General features: G+C 40.7%; 1 pseudogene; it reads right to left on the bottom strand.

The window, feature by feature from the left end:
* The window catches only part of LOC140803117 (probable U3 small nucleolar RNA-associated protein 11), a 39,773-nt pseudogene that overhangs the window by 15,493 nt on the left and 6,013 nt on the right, over nucleotides 1-18,267 (bottom strand).

Genomic DNA, 18,267 nt, shown 5'->3' with positions numbered 1-18,267 from the left:
CCCCCACAAGAAGACTTGTCAAACAAACATCTTATCCCAATTTAATGAGGTGGGCATGGTCATTGAATTGAGATCCTTTATTTGTGGATCTTGCCTCTCCACAAGCACTAAGTCATATCCCCTACCTTAGTCACGAAATTTATAGTGTTTTTGAGAGAGGAAAACCGTGGGACTCATAGCTAAGCAAAGGGAGAAAGATCAAGAGCCAAGGAAAGGTAGAGAAGTAAGCAACTCCGTCTCCTCCGCGCCGTATTGCTTCGTTCTTTTCATTTTCTTTCGAAACGAATCCAAGGCATATATATACTTTTTCTAAACCTCAATCAAGTCATATTATCAGTATTTCTAAGTGCATGATCAGATTTCATCATGATAAAACCGAAATGTTTCAAGAAATTTTCAGAAAACCAACATGCAGATTTTTCGGTTTTCTTGGGCAGCTTCACGGTTTGCTTCGTGTTGTGGATTTCAGGTTATGGTTCGACTCTAGGCTCCCAAGGCGACTCCTAGACATGTAATAGGATGCATTAGAACCATGTTGGTCAAATTAAACAAGCCCCATGCTTGCTGGAAAAACGAAATGACAGCAACTCCCCATTTATGCCCATTTGTGTTTCGAAAATTTCAGTTTGTATGTCAAAGAGAAAGGATCTGATCTTGGCTGCCCCAAGGGCCTATAGCCATGGTTAGATCACTTCCCTAGCATGTCTAAGACGTGACTAAGTTGCCCTTTTGGTGGCTTGGTCCATGGCTAAGCGGTTTTTACAGAAAACAACAAGAACAGCCCCTCCCCATTTCGGCTCTTCCATTTGACAGCTAGTGTGTGTTCGATTTTGTGGTGTGGTGTGAATCTTGGTTGGCCTTTGGCCCATATCCACGGTTCATACCATACCACGGGATGTCTGGATCGTGCCATGGTCAATGAAATGGCCACTGGAACGACACGAGACGACAAGCGAAGCCAAACTCCTTACGCGCTCAGGATTTCCTTTTCGGCTAGGTGTGTAGTCTCGTTTCTGGTGGGATGCGAATTGTGGCTGGTCTTGTGCCGTTAGCCATGGTTCAAATCCTTCCTTGGGATGTTGGTAAGGGTCTCTGGTCGGTGGTGTAAGCCCGGATGGCCGGCGGACTCGAAAACGTCACAATGAAAACAAGTGCGCAGTTGCTGTATTTTTTTTTGACAGCAAGTATGCTGCTGTTCAGAGGCGTCGTTTGAGTTCTTGGTCGGCATTTAGCCCATGGCCTTGGACTGGACAGTGCCTAATCAAGTTAGAAAGGTCATGTTTTTGACCGTTTGTCATTCGGATCATTTTTGAAGTCGTACGAGAATTTACGGTGCGATGTGCCAAGTTGCGCAGCTGCTGGAAAATTTACAGCAAGTTGCTTTGTCAGTTCAGAGGCTCGTTCGGGTTCTCGGTCGGCTTTTAGCCCATGGCCTTGGACTGGACAATGCCTCATTGAGTTAGGAAGGTCATGTTTTTGACCGTTCGTCATTCGGATCATTTTTGAAGTCGTACGAGAATTTACGGTGCGATGTGCCAAATTGACTCTCGAAAGAGCGTTTCTTGTTTTGGCCTCCATTCCACCTAGATTTCGACCATCATAATTTTAGGAGCATTATTTCATTATTTTCAGCGTATTTTAATCATGACGTTACGGTGGTTCAGTGTTGGTTCGCGTTAGTTCGGAGTCATGATTAAATACGAAGTCGTTAGACGTAATTGTCGCATCTTTTGAACTAAATTGCATAGTTGATCAAGTTTAAGCTATTGCATCTTTTTCATGGCACAGTTAGGTTGCAGCGAGCCTGGGGGACGATCCGATCCAATCCAGTTGATAAAATAATACAGATTTTTCATTATGCCATTTAATTATATTACGTAAATGAAAAACAGAAAATGATTATTTTTGAGATTTATGCGATATGGTTTGTGGTTCATTCACTATGTGGGAGTATTATTTTATACGGTCGCCAGTGACCGCTCAGTTCAATTTGGTACCACCCGGTCGCCAGTGACCGGTCAGCTCAGTTCAGTTTCAGACTCCCCGGTAGTCAGTTACCGATCAGTTCAGCTTAGTGCAGTGGCCACAGGCGTAAAACATATTCTCAACAGAAAATTTTACCAGTTATTTCAGTACAGGGCTCCAAGGAGCAAACATTTTTACTGTGATTATCAGTCCAGTTATGCACGTATTATAATTGTTCAGTACAAATTATTTTCAGCATGAGTACAGATTATTTTCAGTATACCTCATGACATGATATTTTATCCCATGCATATTTTACTTCAGATTTTACTCGTTACCTACGATATATGCATGCTGAGTCTTTAGGCTCACTAGACTTGATTGTTGTAGGCACTGATGAGGCCAGGGCCGAGGACGGGGACCAGTGAGCCAGCTTGGGTCGGCAGTAGTGGCACCCGAGGACCTCAGCGCAACAGTTGTTATTTTTCCGCTAACAATTTTATCAGTCATTGGACAAATTTTAAATTGTTATTGTTGGCAACTTTATTTTTCTTCCGTTGCAATAATTGGAAACATTGAACTTGATTCACCAGTGATTTTATGTATGAGGCCGTTTAAGTTATTTTAAAAAAAATTGTTTTTTTATTTTCCGCAAATTTTCAAAGTAAGGATTCTTAGGGCTTCACAGTTGGTATCAGAGCCTATGTTCTTGTAAAGGGTTACACTACTACTGACTATGAGAAACTCACGAAGCCACGTCTTCGGTCTGTAAGTTTTACATTACAGCATTTTATTTAAAGCATGGATTATTTAACAGCATGTCTTCATGAATTATATATTACGTCCAGATTTTTATCGCTCAGTATTTAAATTTGAATAAATTATGGAATTATGCATGTTAGTTACGTATGAGTTATGTTTGGAACAGTATGCCCCCTAGACGCCAGGTTGGGCGCCCGAGAGGTGGCGACGAGCGCTGTCATGAGTACGGTGAGGACCGTAGGCGGGAGGAAGACTTACCTCCACCCCCTCCGCCTGATCTGAATGCCCAGATGCCAGCTGGGATGACACAGTTCTTCGCACAGTTTGCGGGGAACGATGTCGTTGTCGCTGCCGCAGCCAGGACGGCAGGGCCCGAGGCTGTTTATGAGAGGTTTATGAAAATGCGCCCGAAGGAGTTTTCTGGAACGTCGGACCCCATGATTGCCGAGGGATGGATCAAATCCCTCGAGGTCATCTTCGAGTTTATGGAGCTTGGAGATGCCGACAGAGTCAGATGCGCCACATATTTGTTCACTGGAGATGCTCGTTTATGGTGGGAAGGAGCAGCTGTAGCCCTGAACTTGGCTACACTTACTTGGATGCGCTTCGCGGAGGTTTTCTACTCCAAGTATTTTGCTGAGGAAGTGCGCACCCGGTTGACCACCGAGTTCATGAGCCTGCGACAAGGTGATATGACAGTTACGGAGTTCATCCGTAAGTTCGAGAGGGGCTGTCACTTTGTGCCCCTGATCGCGAATGATGCCAGGGCCAAGTTGATGCATTTCCTGGTGGGTTTACGGCCGATCTTGCGCCGGGATGTTAGGGTGTCTGACCCTGCTACTTATGAGATTGCCGTCTCCAAGGCCTTAGCCGCAGAGCAGGATCTGCGGGATATCGAGAGGGATCGCCAGGGCAAGCGCCAAGTCTAGACACCGCACCGCCTTCCTCCTCATCAGCATCAGCAGCAGAATAAGAGGCCTTTTCATGGACCGCCCAAGAACCGAGGCCAGAAGCAGCAGCAGCAGCGGGGACGCCCAGCCCCGAGGACTCAGGAGCACCCAGTCTGTCCCAGGTGCTCACGTCGCCATTCTGGAGCATGTATGGCTGGCTCAGGAAAGTGTTTTAAGTGTGGCAGCCTAGACCACATGTTGCTGCAGTGCCCTCAGAGGAATCTGCCTATCCAAGGCAGAGTTTTTGCTCTCCATGCCGCGGAAACAAACCCGGAGACTATGTTGTTGACAGGTACCTTTAAGCTTTAAGTTATTATTTGAATTTCCGTGTTTTGGGAATCGGGATTAAGATTTTTGAACTTAGAACTGTTATAGGATTGCATGCTCTACTCAGAATTATTTGGGGATTTAAGTTAGAAGAACTTTGACCTTTGCATGCCTATAAGTTTAACTCTTGTAGCTATTGGATTCAACTTAGAGTTCCGATCTTTCAGGGAGAATTTTTATATCTGGTTCCGCTACCAAGGCCTTGATAGATTCAGGGGCCACTCACTTGTTTATTTCGGAGGTCTTTGCAAACTTTCTCAAGATCAAGACCATTGGGCTAGACATAGCCTTTTCAGTAGTGTTGCCGTCAGGCGAGGAGATGGCAGCTACCAATGTTATCCGAGATATAGATCTTGAGCTGCACGGTAATATTGTTTATGCGGATATGATCGTGCTACCAATGCCAGAATTTGACATCATCCTAGGGATGGACTGGCTATTGAGGAACAGAGTGTTGATAGATTTCCAGCGGAGATCTGTTCTTGTTCGACCGCCTGGAATGGAGCAGTTCTTATTTGAGCCAGACAGGTAATTTTCTTTACCACGCATTATTCCTTATGTTCAGGCCAGGAAGCTCATGCATAGAGGGTGTCGGGCATTTCTAGCGACCTTTTTATCTGTCCCCGAGGAACCCAGCCAGTTAGCCTCAGATGTTCCGATTGTCAGAGATTTCTTAGATGTTTTTCCCGAAGACGTCTCTGGTATGCCACCCGAGAGAGAGGTGGAGTTTTCCATCGAGCTTATGCCAGGTACGGTTCCTATCTCAAAGGCGCCGTACCGACTTGCACCAACAGAGATGGCAGAGCTTAAGAAGCAGATTCAGGAACTTCTTGACAAGGAGTTCATTCGCCCTAGTTTCTCACCTTGGGGCGCGCCGGTCTTGTTTGTTAAGAAGAAGGATGGCTCTATGAGACTTTGCATTGACTACCGGGAATTGAACAGGGTTACAGTGAAGAACAAATACCCACTTCCGAGGATCGAGGATTTGTTTGACCAGTTGCAGGGAGCTTCGATTTTCTCCAAGATTGATCTGCGTTCCGGTTATCACCAGTTGAGGGTGAAGGATGCTGATGTTTCCAAGACTTCTTTCAGGACTCGTTATGGTCACTATGAGTTACTTGTGATGCCGTTCGGTCTGACGAATGCGCCAGCGATCTTCATGGATCTCATGAATCGCGTATTTCAGCCGTATCTTGACCAGTTTGTGATAGTGTTCATAGACGACATTCTCGTCTACTCCAAGAGTCAAGTGGATCACAGCCGACATTTGACCACAGTGTTGCAGACCTTGCAGAAGCATAAGTTGTTCGCGAAGTTCAGTAAATGCGAATTCTGGTTAGAGAATGTGGCGTTCTTAGGCCATATTGTTTCAAGCAGTGGTATTGAGGTAGACCCAGCAAAAGTTGCAGCGGTCAGAGATTGGGTTGTGCCACAGAATGCGTCTGAGATTCGCAGTTTTCTTGGCTTAGCAGGTTACTACAGGAAGTTCATCAAGGGGTTTTCATCTATCGCAGTTCTGCTTACATCATTGACCAAGAAGAATGTGAAATTTGTATGGAGCGAGGATTGTCAGAAGAGCTTTGATACTTTGAAGCAAGCTCTTATCTCAGCACCAGTTTTGGCCATGCAGTCAGGGCCCGGAGAGTTTGTTCTGTATACCGATGCTTCGAAGCTCGGTCTTGGCGCAGTATTGATGCAGCATGGGAAAGTGATATCATATGCTTCTCGACAGCTGAAAATCCACGAGAAGAACTATCCCACCCATGATCTAGAGTTGGCAGCCGTAGTATTCGCCTTGAAGATCTGGAGGCATTATTTGTATGGAGAGAAGTGCCAGATCTTTACCGACCACAAGAGCCTCAAGTATTTCTTTACACAGAAGGAGCTGAACATGCGTCAGAGGCGTTGGTTGGAGCTTGTGAAAGACTATGATTGTGACATTAGCTACCACCCGGGTAAAGCTAATGTAGTTGTGGATGCTTTGAGCAGAAAAGTCGCAGTGATGGCTCATTTGACGATTCAAAGACCTCTTCAGCTTGAGATGCAGAGGTTTGATCTGGAGACTTACCCTCGAGATAGTGTTCCTCGTCTATCTACCTTGACCATTCAGTCTTCTCTTTTGGACCGTATTCGCAGTGGTCAGGCAGCAGATGAGCAGTTGGCATAGTGGAAGAAGAGAGATGAAGCCAAGGGCAGTGTCTTGTATTCAGTCAGCGACGGTATTGTGAGATATCGAGACAGGATATGGGTTCCTAGCAGTGATTCTATCCGAGCATACATCTTATCAGAGGCCCATATGTCCCCGTACTCCATTCACCCTGGGAGTACGAAGATGTACAAAGATCTGCAGCTATTGTATTGGTGGCCGGGTATGAAGAAGGACATCAGACGGTTTGTGTCCGAGTGTCTGACCTGTCAGTTAGTGAAGGCTGAGCATCAGAGACCAGCAGGCTTGCTCAAGCCTCTTCCCATTCCCGAGTGGAAGTGGGAGAATGTTACCATGGACTTCGTGACCGGTTTGCCGAAGTCAGTCAGAGGATCAAATGCCATTTGGGTGATTGTAGATCGTCTTACCAAATCAGTGCACTTCTTGCCTATTAAGACGACATTCACCATGATTTAGTATGCAGAGTTGTATATCCGGGAGATAGTCCGACTCCATGGTATTCCAGTTTCTATCGTATCTGACAGAGACCCCAGATTTTTTTCCTCTTTTTGGAAGAGCTTGCATTCAACTATGGGTACGAAGTTGCTGTTTAGCACAGCTTTCCATCCGCAGACAGATGGGCAGTCAGAGCGAGTTATTCAGATCTTGGAGGATCTTCTCCGTGCTTGCGTCATTGATTTCTCAGGGAGTTGGGAGTCGAACTTGCCATTGGTAGAGTTCACCTATAACAACAGTTTCCAATCTTCTATTGGTATGGCTCCGTATGAAGCACTGTATGGCCGCAAGTGCAGATCTCCTGTTCATTGGGATGAAGTAGGAGAGAGAGCAGAATTGGGTCCAGAGATTATTCAGCAGGCTGCCGATGTAGTAGTCAAGATCCGTGATAGGATGAGGACTTCTCAGAGTCGACAGAAGAGTTATGCCGATCAGCGGAGGAGAGACTTAGAGTTTGCAGTGGGCGATCATGTCTTTGTGAAAGTGGCACCTATGAAGGGTGTCATGAGATTTGGGAAGAAAGGGAAGCTCAGTCCGAGATTCATTGGACCATTTGAGATCATTGACAGAGTTGGGACGCTTGCTTATCGTGTGGCTCTTCCGCCGAATCTGGCCGGAGTACACAATGTGTTTCACGTCTCTATGCTAAGGAAGTATATGGCAAATCCTTCGCATGTGCTGAATTTTGAGCCGTTGCAACTTACTACGAACCTAGCTTATGAGGAGAGGCCAGTACAGATATTAGACAGACATGAGAAGAAGCTTCGGAACAAGCTGGTTAAGCGAGTCAAAGTCAAATGGCTCAACCATTCGGAGGAGGAAGCTACATGGGAGTCTGAGCCGGAGATGAGAGAGCGTTACCCCGAGTTATTCGGTGAGTTCTAATTTCGAGGACAAAATTTCTTTTAAGGGGGTAAGGATTGTAGAACCCGTAAATCAGTCTACGTATAAGCCATGCATAATTCTAGATTTTTAAATTTAATTGACTTCATTGCATGATTATTTTAAATGCATTTCTTTTTAGTTAATTATTTTATTATTTCAGCTCAGTAGTTGATTTTTAGCATTTCAGTTATTTCAGTGAGGCCGGACTGGAGTTGGAGTTTTGAGATAGGATTTAAGATTCGAGAAATATTTCCAGGAGTTTATTTAGCTAGCAAGTAAGTTCATTTAAGTTAAAAAGAAGTTTAAGGAATTATTTAAGTTGCTTGAGGTGATTAAGAAATAAGCCCATTTAAGTTGCATAATTAAGGGGTTAGCTCGCTAAATTAATTAAAGGATTTGTGAGGCTTTTAGGAGTTATTAATTTAGTAAATAAACAACACTCCCCATTCATTTTTAGAAGTGAAATTTCGGCCCCCTTAAGATGATAGCCTATCATTTGTCAACTCATCAACCTTTTGACCCATTCTTTGTTAAGCTAGCATGTAAACCTTTTAATTATTGAGCAACCTTAATTAATTAACTAATAAACATTATACTAATCTAGATGGGCAAGGTAAAAATCGGTCATCCCCCCCCCCCCCCCAAGAAGACTTGTCAAACAAACATCTTATTCCAATTTAATGAGGTGGGCTTGGTCATTGAATTGAGATCCTTTATTTGTGGATCTTGCCTCTCCACAACCACTCCATCATATCCCCTACCTTAGTCACGAAATTTAGAGTGTTTTTGAGAGAGGAAAACCGTGGGACTCATAGCTAAGCAAAGGTAAAAAGATCAAGAGCCAAGGAAAGGTAGAGAAGCAAGCAACTCCGTCTCCTCCGCGCCGTATCGCTTCGTTCTTTTTGTTTTCTTTCGAAACGAATCCAAGGCATGTATATAATTTTTCTAAACCTCAATCAAGTCATATTATCAGTATTTCTAAGTGCATGGTCAGATTTCATCATGATAAAACCGAAATGTTTCAAGAATTTTTCAGAAAACCAACATGCAGATTTTTCGGTTTTCTTGGGCAGCTTCACGGTTTGCTTCGTGTTGTGGATTTCAGGTTATGGTTCGACTCTAGGCTCCCAAGGCGACTCCTAGACATGTAATAGGATGCATTAGGACCATGTTGGTCCAATTAAACAAGCCCCATGCTTGCTGGAAAAACGAAATGACAGCAACTCCCCATTTATGCCCATTTGTGTTTCGAAAATTTCAGTTTGTATGTCAAAGAGAAAGGATCTGATCCTGGCTGCCCCAAGGGCCTATAGCCATGGTTAGATCGCTTCCCTAGCATGTCTAAGACGTGACTAAGTTGCCCTTTTGGTGGCTTGGTCCATGGCTAAGCGGTTTTTACAGAAAACAACAAGAACAGCCCCTCCCCATTTCGGCTCTTCCATTTGACAGCTAGTGTGTGTTCGATTTTTTGGTGTGGTGTGAATCTTGGTTGGCCTTTGGCCCATAGCCACGGTTCATACCATACCACGGGATGTCTGGATCGTGCCATGGTCAATGAAATGGCCACTGGAACGACACGAGACGACAAGCGAAGCCAAACTACCTACGCGCGCAGGATTTCCTTTTCGGCTAGGTGTGTAGTCTCGTTTCTGGTGGGATGCGAATTGTGGCTGGTCTTGTGCCGTTAGCCATGGTTCAAATCCTTCCTTGGGATGTTGGTAAGGGTCTCTGGTCGGTGGTGTAAGCCCCGATGGCCGGCGGACTCGAAAACAACACAAGGAAAACAAGTGCGCAGTTGCTGTATATTTTTTTGACAGCAAGTATGCTGCTGTTCAGAGGCATTGTTTGAGTTCTCGGTCGGCATTTAGCCCATGGCCTTGGACTGGACAGTGCCTAATCAAGTTAGGAAGGTCATGTTTTTGACCGTTCGTCATTCGGATAATTTTTGAAGTCGTACGAGAATTTACGGTGCGATGTGCCAAGTTGCGCAGCTGCTGGAAAATTTTACAGCAAGTTGCTGTGTCAGTTCAGAGGCTCGTTCGAGTTCTCGGCCGGCTTTTAGCCCATGGCCTTGGACTGGACAATGCCTCATTGAGTTAGGAAGGTCATGTTTTTGACCGTTCGTCATTCGGATCATTTTTGAAGTCGTACGAGAATTTACGGTGCGATGTGCCAAATTGACTCTCGAAAGAGCGTTTCTTGTTTTGGCCTCCATTCCACCTAGATTTCGACCATCATAATTTTAGGAGCATTATTTCATTATTTTCAGCGTATTTTAATCATGACGTTACGGTGGTTCAGTGTTGGTTCGCATTAGTTCGGAGTCATGATTAAATAAGAATTCGTTAGACGCAATTGTCGCATCTTTTGAACTAAATTGCATAGTTGGTCAAGTTTAAGCTATTGCATATTTTCATGGCACAGTTAGGTTGCAGCGAGCGTGGGGGATTATCCGATCCAATCCAGTTGATAAAATAATACAGATTTTTCATTATGCCATTTAATTATATTACGTGCATGAAAAACAGAAAATGATTATTTTTGAGATTTATGCGATATGGTTTGTGGTTCATTCACTATGTGGGAGTATTATTTTATACGGTCGCCAGTGACCGCTCAGTTCAATTTGGTACCACCCGGTCGCCAGTGACAGGCCAGCTCAGTTCAGTTTCAGACTCCCCGGTAGTCAGTTACCGATCAGTTCAGCTTAGTGCAGTGGCCACAGGCGTAAAACATATTCTCAACCGAAAATTTTACCAGTTATTTCAGTACAGGGCTCCAAGGAGCAAACATTTTTACTGTGATTATCAGTCCAGTTATGCACGTATTATAATTGTTCAGTACAGATTATTTTCAGCATGAGTACAGATTATTTTCAGTATACCTCATGACATGATATTTTATCCCATGCATATTTTACTTCATATTTTACTCGTTACCTGCGATATATGCATGCTGAGTCTTTAGGCTCACTAGACTTGATTGTTGTAGGTACTGATGAGGCCAGGGCCGAGGACGGGGACCAGTGAGCCAGCTTGGGTCGGCAGTAGTGGCACCCGAGGACCTCAGCGCAACAGTTGTTATTTTTCCGCTAACAATTTTATCAGTCATTGGACAAATTTTAAATTGTTATTGTTGGCAACTTTATTTTTCTTCCGTTGCAATAATTGGAAACATTGAACTTGATTCACCAGTGATTTTATGTATGAGGCCGTTTAAGTTCTTTTAAAAAAAAAAAAAATTATTTTCCGCAAATTTTCAAAGTAAGGATTCTCAGGGCTTCACAGAAAAACCAGTAGATGTTGGGTTAGTACAAAACCAGTAGATGTAAACCAGAAGCACTTAGATCGCGCTAAAACCAGTAGCAGCACTTATCAAGTACTGCTTAAACAAATAATTTCTTAGCTAAAACCAGAACTAGAAGAATACAAAATTCGAAATATACACTAACAGAATCTTGCGTATCTCAAAGTCTCTAAATATTACCGTTGATCTATTAACGTGATACTAGAATTTATTGCTTCATTAAATGCCATCAAATGTTATACGAGAACATTTAAGATGGTTTATCATTTTTTATATGAACTGAGACTGATTATTTTTAATGTATTTTGCAGGGTCCATTTTAAGCAATAAAGCTGAACCACTGAAAATTTAAAGAGCCGTTCAGATTTTGGAACGTTAAATGGAGCCTATATATGGAGATGAAGGATTTTGTCAAGTGTATCGGTGTTGAAACAAAAAATCTGAATCAATAATATCATTCGAGCATTGTTAGAACTTTCAGTTATCTAAAAAGCTCAACACTGAAAAAGTAGCACACGCTTCATTGCATACATTTGATCATCAAGATCATATTGTGATAGCTATTCTCAGTTATATCTTCTTAAGCTATTCATTTCACCAACTCATTGATAGAAGAATTTGTAACTGGAAAAGAGTCTTTTCTAGAACTTAAGATCATTCAAGAAGTTGAGTTGTAAAGCTGAGAGTTTCAATAGGCGAAGGGTAAGTCTTGTTGAAGTGGGTGTGTACAACTGCTGTACTGTATTCACCAAAGTCTTTTAGTGATACCTTCTGGAAACAGAAGAAGGGGAGACGTAGAAGATTCATCTTCGAACTTCCAGAAAAAAACCTTGTGCTATCTACTGCTTTTCTGCTTTATCATTTTTCACCCACTAACCAACAGATCGTTTTCCGCACATTATCTTGTGATCTGCTGATCTTTGAACTTGAAAAAGAATTGCTAATATCTCTAACAGGATTTTAGCACATCAAAAGAAGAATTTATTAAGTTTGTCGTTGAGTTTATTCAACCCCCCTTCTAAACTCAACCCGATCCTCAACAAGTGGTATCAGAGCAGAGTTATTCTTGTTCTGAAAAATATTTAACAGACATGGCTCATTTCGGCAAAGTTCCAATGTTGATGCATAACCGTCACTATTATTGCGACGGTTAGCTTGAACCGTCGCTATATAGCGACGGTTTTATGAAAACAGTTGCTTATCATATTAAGCGACATTTTATTTAAATTGTTGCTCTATAGCGACTGTTTTGATAAAACCCGTCGTCTTTAGAATTAAGCGACGGTTGATTGAAAACGATCGCTAATATAGCGACAGTAGAATACAAGACCGTCGCACATGGGCGACGGTTTGTGGAATTGTCGCAATATTAGCAACGGTTGATGAAAAACCGTCGCTAATATAGCGACGATTTTAATAAACCCGTCGCTATTATAGCGACGGGTGTTAGTAAATTGTCGCTAAATTTAATAGGCGACGGTTTAGGAAACACCGTCGCTATAATAGCGACGGTTTTAATAAAATCGTCGCTACGCCTTCCGCTTTTTTGTAGTGAACCGCACTATCAATGACAGTTGTAAGTTTATCCACTCTCAAATCCAAATCACGTTTTAAAAACTTCACTACTCTATTCTTCAATTCTAAAGCCATCAATCTTTGTTCCTGAAGTAACAATCAATATCTCATCCAATAATCGGACATCATAAATCTTCAATGGCTTATAAAAAAACATGGTCTGAATCTCTTTCAGCCGATACAAGATCATTTTCCACGAACTTAAGAATCTCTTTATTCGTGTTTAATAGTAATTCTTGAACTTCCTTATCAAACCCATTAAAACTCAAGGCAGATTCTTTAGGCCTAAACAAACCCCACCCAATTCAATGTTGACTATCTTACATTCAAACAACATTTTTATCAAATCTAGAAATGCCTTATCTTCAATTTTCTCGCCCAGTATCAAAAACAACTTATCAATATGGCCATAACTAAATAATTCACGATCAAATTTAACAACAAATCACCAACTTGGGTTCACCACCAAATTCTTTAAATACCAAATCGATGTGTGGCGGCCCAAGTTTGCTCGCTTGTCATAGCAAAAGGTTGCAAACCTAAAAACTTATGCATAAACCATAAAACTTGTTTGAACTCTCTCCAAAGTAACTCTTTTATTACACATATATCTAAATAGAACATATTTTTAAATGTTAGTTTTCTAAATATATATATATATATATAAAAAACATTCAAAACAACACTCTATTTTCCCACTTTTTTCTATTATATTTTTATGGAAAAGAATTTCGACAATGAAAATACAAGCTATAAACTTTACACACATTATTGTAGTTCTTCGCAGTGAAATTTGATGGATCTGACTGCTCTAATGGCAGAGTATTTTTGGGAAATTAAAAGCATGAAATATCACTATATCGGTAACTATATCTTTTTTATTATTTATAATATTATATTATTATTTTATTTAATATAACAATTTTCAGTCACACCATAAATTCAACATGTGTTTTTCGATTCGATCACCGGTCCGGTTATGAAGGTGATCCGGTTATGAAAACATTGAAGTATACTTTTCTTTCCAACATCAGTCACAGAAAAATTATGTTTCATTGTTTACGGTTGTTCCGATTAAAAAATCACGCAGTTTCCACACAGTTACGAAAATTGTGCTTCCCAGATGACTACAGGATATTGTTGCACGTCCCCTCCTCAGGTTCTCATTCAAGAAATCTTGGTTATATAAGTACTCTATTCAAAGTTTCCTTTCCTGTCGCCATTTATACATGGGGCTTGAAGTGGGACTAACCATTTCATATACACGCAGTTTGCGTTTCTTACCCCTTTTCTGCACCAATGATGCATTAAAATGATTACCCTACAGCGAAACAAGGAAAAAATGAAGCGTATAACGTACTCTCTGAAATATTGATACCTGTAACTCTTTCTGCATAGACATATCCGTGTATATTTTCTCTAGATATTTTAACCGTTTTTTTCTAGCCTCTAGCTCTCGATATGAAGAATCTGTCTTCCTGCATGTTGACCGTGTTTCTATACACGATTAAACTAAACTTCTCAACCACAAATTCTAGTCTAACTTCCTCGATATAGAAGAGAAACAAAAGTAATATGAAGGCCTAAAGCCAAGGAGAGACTGAAAATAAATTTGGAAATCAACCAAAGAAAAACTCATCAAAAGGAAAAGGATTTGTGCACGGCGGACAGATAACCAACCATTTGATTCGATAAAGTTATGTTCTACAAGAAACAGAAAAGTCATTTTTGTAAAATGCAGCAACGATTGCCAACAAGCAAGAACCTTTAGGGAATATGATAGATAGTAGTTCATGATACAAGAAACGTCAGTTGGGTTTAAATGCTCTAGCACTTGTGCATCAATTCGATTTCTGATGAAGAGACAAATATCACTATATTCAATCAACAAGTGAGGTATTGATAACTTAAAGGGGGTAAAGTATGGGTGGTGAAGAGACAAATGAAAGAGCTGTGAGGACAGGCAGACTAAAGCAAATTATTTCTGATTGTCAAGGAAAATTTGTAGTCCACTTCGTTTTTGCAATATAGCTTATGGATTGACGGTAATGATATAATTCGGTACTCGGTAGTGATCTTAATTGTGGGGAGGCAAGTAAAAACAGGTTATCAATCTGGAAATCCAATTTCGTAGGAGGCAATTGACAAAAAAAAATAGCTTTTAGTACCTCAAAATAACTTTAGGCAAGTCTTTTAAAAGCTGATGGGTTCCCTTGTTCTGAAACTTTTTTGCGTACTTCTCTTGCCTCCTCCCTAGAAAGAGAATCAACAGCCAGCCAACATACTTCATGAAACACAAAAATATCTACTAAGCTCAAAATGCTATACTACTGAGCAATATTTGCCCTGCACCATTTTATGCATTAATAATTTGTGTGACCAGTACATTACCACCAAATCACTATCTTGGATGAAAAAAAAAACCTGTCATTTGTAGACACACAAGTGTAAACATGGAATTCAAGTGATTCAAAAAGAAGTTCCAGAGAAGACAGTCTCATTGCCCCTTGGTGTAACGTCACGAAAACCGAAAAGTCCACGTGAACCTCATGATGCAAATTATTAAATTTATTTGGTATTTTATTAAATTCTTTTAAAGCATAAAATGCATGTTTATTTCATTAATTTGTGTTTAATTATTTTTATGCATTTTATACATAATTCATGCATGATAAGATTTAATTCATGAAATTCATGCATTAGGATTTCTAGATGCATTTCAAGTTCGAACGAGGATCGGAGACCGGAGAATTTTCAGGAAAAACTATTTTATTTCACGATTTAATTTTGTAAATTAATTTAAAGCATTTTTAAGTGTATTGTTTGAAAATGAGAAATTTTGGGTATTTTTAACCGCAGTATTTTAATTTTTAACGGTACGCAAATTTTATCGAATCAGGAGACTTTTTAATGGTTCGGCTAATATTTTCAAAATCATTTCAACATGACATATTTTTCGAGATTGTATTTGGATGTAATGGGCCAACTTTTAAGCTCGTTGGGCTTAAAACTCTTTTAAGCTTTTAATTAAACAATTTAGGGCCCATTAGCCATTTGATTACTATTTAATTAACACTAAACCATTCTTTAACCTAAACCTAACCCTACCTTTCCCCCCACCAGCCGACACCCACTTGTTCATCATTATTCTCCATCGGTTTCACCATTTTCTGCTGAAGGTTCCATCGGCCAAGATCATTTCTTGAAGAAAAAAATATCTCCGGCAATCGTTCTCCGATCCCCTCGCATCTATAACATCAAGGCACACATTTATACCATTTTATTTATTCATCATACACGATATATACATGCTGTTAAGTGAGTATTTGTTTTGTGAAACTCTCGATCCAAGTATGTGCATGGTTGGTTTTGGTTTTTGCATGTATCTTTGCATTCCATGCTTTGAAACTCACGTTTTTCTGAATTCGGTGCAAAGGGCTACGATCCTTGTGTGGTTAAGAGTTTCTGGTGTGTCAAGATGTTTGGCTTGGGGTTTAGTTGAGTGGTTGAACGCTGCTAAGGAGTGGTCGAGTAGAGGGATTTCTGGGAGGGAGGCTCGGTTAGTGCATATATGGAGGTAGGGGTGGAGTCGATGGCTTGAAGACCGATCCGAGGTCTGAACCAGGTTACATGGGGTCTGAACCGTGGCTGTGGAAAGGTCTGAAGGCTGCTGGTACACCTTGGTATGGTTCAATCACGGGAAGGAGCATGAACCGTGGGTGGCACATTTTAGTGTGGGGCGATCATGAGTGAAAGGGTTGGTGCATGGGGGTGTTTGCGTGGGTTGTTTGCGTCCAGGAGAGAGCTTAGATTAGTCGAGAGGTGATTGGTTGAGGGCTGGTTCGGTGGAGGAGGGTTGGCATGAATTTGGAGAGGTGAGCAAAAGGTAAACGTGGCTTGTGGAGAGAGATTAGTGTCAAATGATGTGCTGGAGTTCCAGCCGCGGGTTTATGAGGATGAGGTGATAATTTTAGGATCTTTTTAAAGTTTGTAAGGTGGGTTCAAAAGTTGGAAAAGATTTAGTTGCGTTTTTGAGTCGATTCGGATTAAAACTTGGACCCCGGTCCAAGTTTTAAAAAAAACGAATCGATTAAGTTATAGTATGGGCTCGAGTTTACGTATAAGAACACTTTTAAAAATATTTTGGGACATTTTAAGGAGTTTGGTAAGATTCGGGTCAATTGTAGAAGTCTAGGGGTGAAACGCTAATTTTCGGGTTTCTAGGGGCAAAATAATCATTTTGCAACCGAGGTGAGATTTTTGGTCCTGACAGCGTCCTGAGCACAAATCATGATATTTTAAATGTTCATGCATCACGTTTACGATTTTTACTCTATTATAATAATTATGGTGCATGCTTGGTTTAAAGGAATTAAGAGAGAAAAAGTGAAAAAGTGAAGAGCACTCTGTCTCCGCCGTGCCGTGTCGTTATTTCGTTTGTTTTCTGTCAAAACAAACCAAGGCATGTTTATATATTCTTTCACTCTTCAATCAAGCCATATAGGTATTTTTAAATATCGCAAGTACATGATTTTAATGCAAGAAAATCGAAATTGTTCATATTTAATGATGTTATTTAATTATATCACGAGCAAAATATTCATTTTGAGATTTATGCGATATTGCTTGTGGTCACTTTACTATCCTGGGATTCTTATTTCATCCGGTCGCCAGTTACCGGTAAGTTCAGTTCTCGGTCGTCAGTTATCGGTCCGATCGTCAGTTACCGGTTAGTTTCACCCGGTCGCCAGTTATCGGTCAGTTTCCCCCGGTCGTCAGTTAACGGCCCGGTCGCCAGTTACCGGTCAGTTCAGTTCAGGGACAACTTCCATAGACCATAATCTCACCAAGTAAACTATTACAAGTTATTTCAGTACAGGGCTCCAAGGAGCAAACATTTTTACCATGATATTTTTAGTTCAGTTATGCACGTACTATAATTACTATTGAAATGATATTTTACGTTACACCTCATTACAGGATATTTTCACTTGCATGCGACTTTATTAATTATTTACTTGTTATTTACGATATATGCATGCTGAGTCTTTAGACTCACTAGACTTGATTGTTGTAGGTACTGATGAGGTCGGGGCCAAGGGCGGGGATCAGTGAGCTAGCTTGGGTCGGTAGTAGTGGAACCCGAGGACCTCATTTTTAGCATTTATTATTTTCCGAACTCAGTTTTTATCTGTTGATGAATTATTTTAAATTGATATTTTGCAAATATTAATTTCTTTCGCTGCCATTTTGAACATTAACCTTTATTTATCGGTATATTTTATGAATGAGGCAATTTAATTATTTAAAAAAGAAAATTATAATTTTTCCGCAAATTTTCAAGAACGAATTTCGGGCCTTTACAGTTGGTATCAAAGCCTATTTCTTGTAAAGGGTTGTACTATTACTGACCACGAGAAGCTCATGAAGTCACGTCTTCGGTCTGTAAGTTTTACATTTACGCCTTTTATTTAAAGCATGAAATATTTTATCAGCATGTTTTCATGAAATTTTTTATGTTTAGATTTTAATTATTCAGTATTTATTTAAATTTAAAGAAATAATGTAATTATGCATGTTGGTTACGTTTGGAATTGTAAATGTCTAAAAATCCAAATATTGGGCTTTAGGAGAAGTTGAAATTGATTTGACTATATTAATTTTTGGTCAGATGTCCTCCTTATGGGTCATAAGTTAATCTTGAAAATTATGAATGCCTTTGGGACTTGGAGAATTTCTAAGAAATTATTGATGGTTCTTGGTTGCTAGTCGAGTGAACTTTTGAGGATTTCATATAAGCAATAGCGATTCAAAGACTACGACAATCGTTAAAAT

This window comes from Primulina eburnea, chromosome 10, assembly GCF_022965805.1.
Source record: "Primulina eburnea isolate SZY01 chromosome 10, ASM2296580v1, whole genome shotgun sequence".
NCBI classification, from domain to species: domain Eukaryota; kingdom Viridiplantae; phylum Streptophyta; class Magnoliopsida; order Lamiales; family Gesneriaceae; genus Primulina; species Primulina eburnea.
The sequence above is the reverse complement of the archived record's forward strand: the minus strand, read 5'-3'. Positions and strand labels throughout refer to the sequence as shown.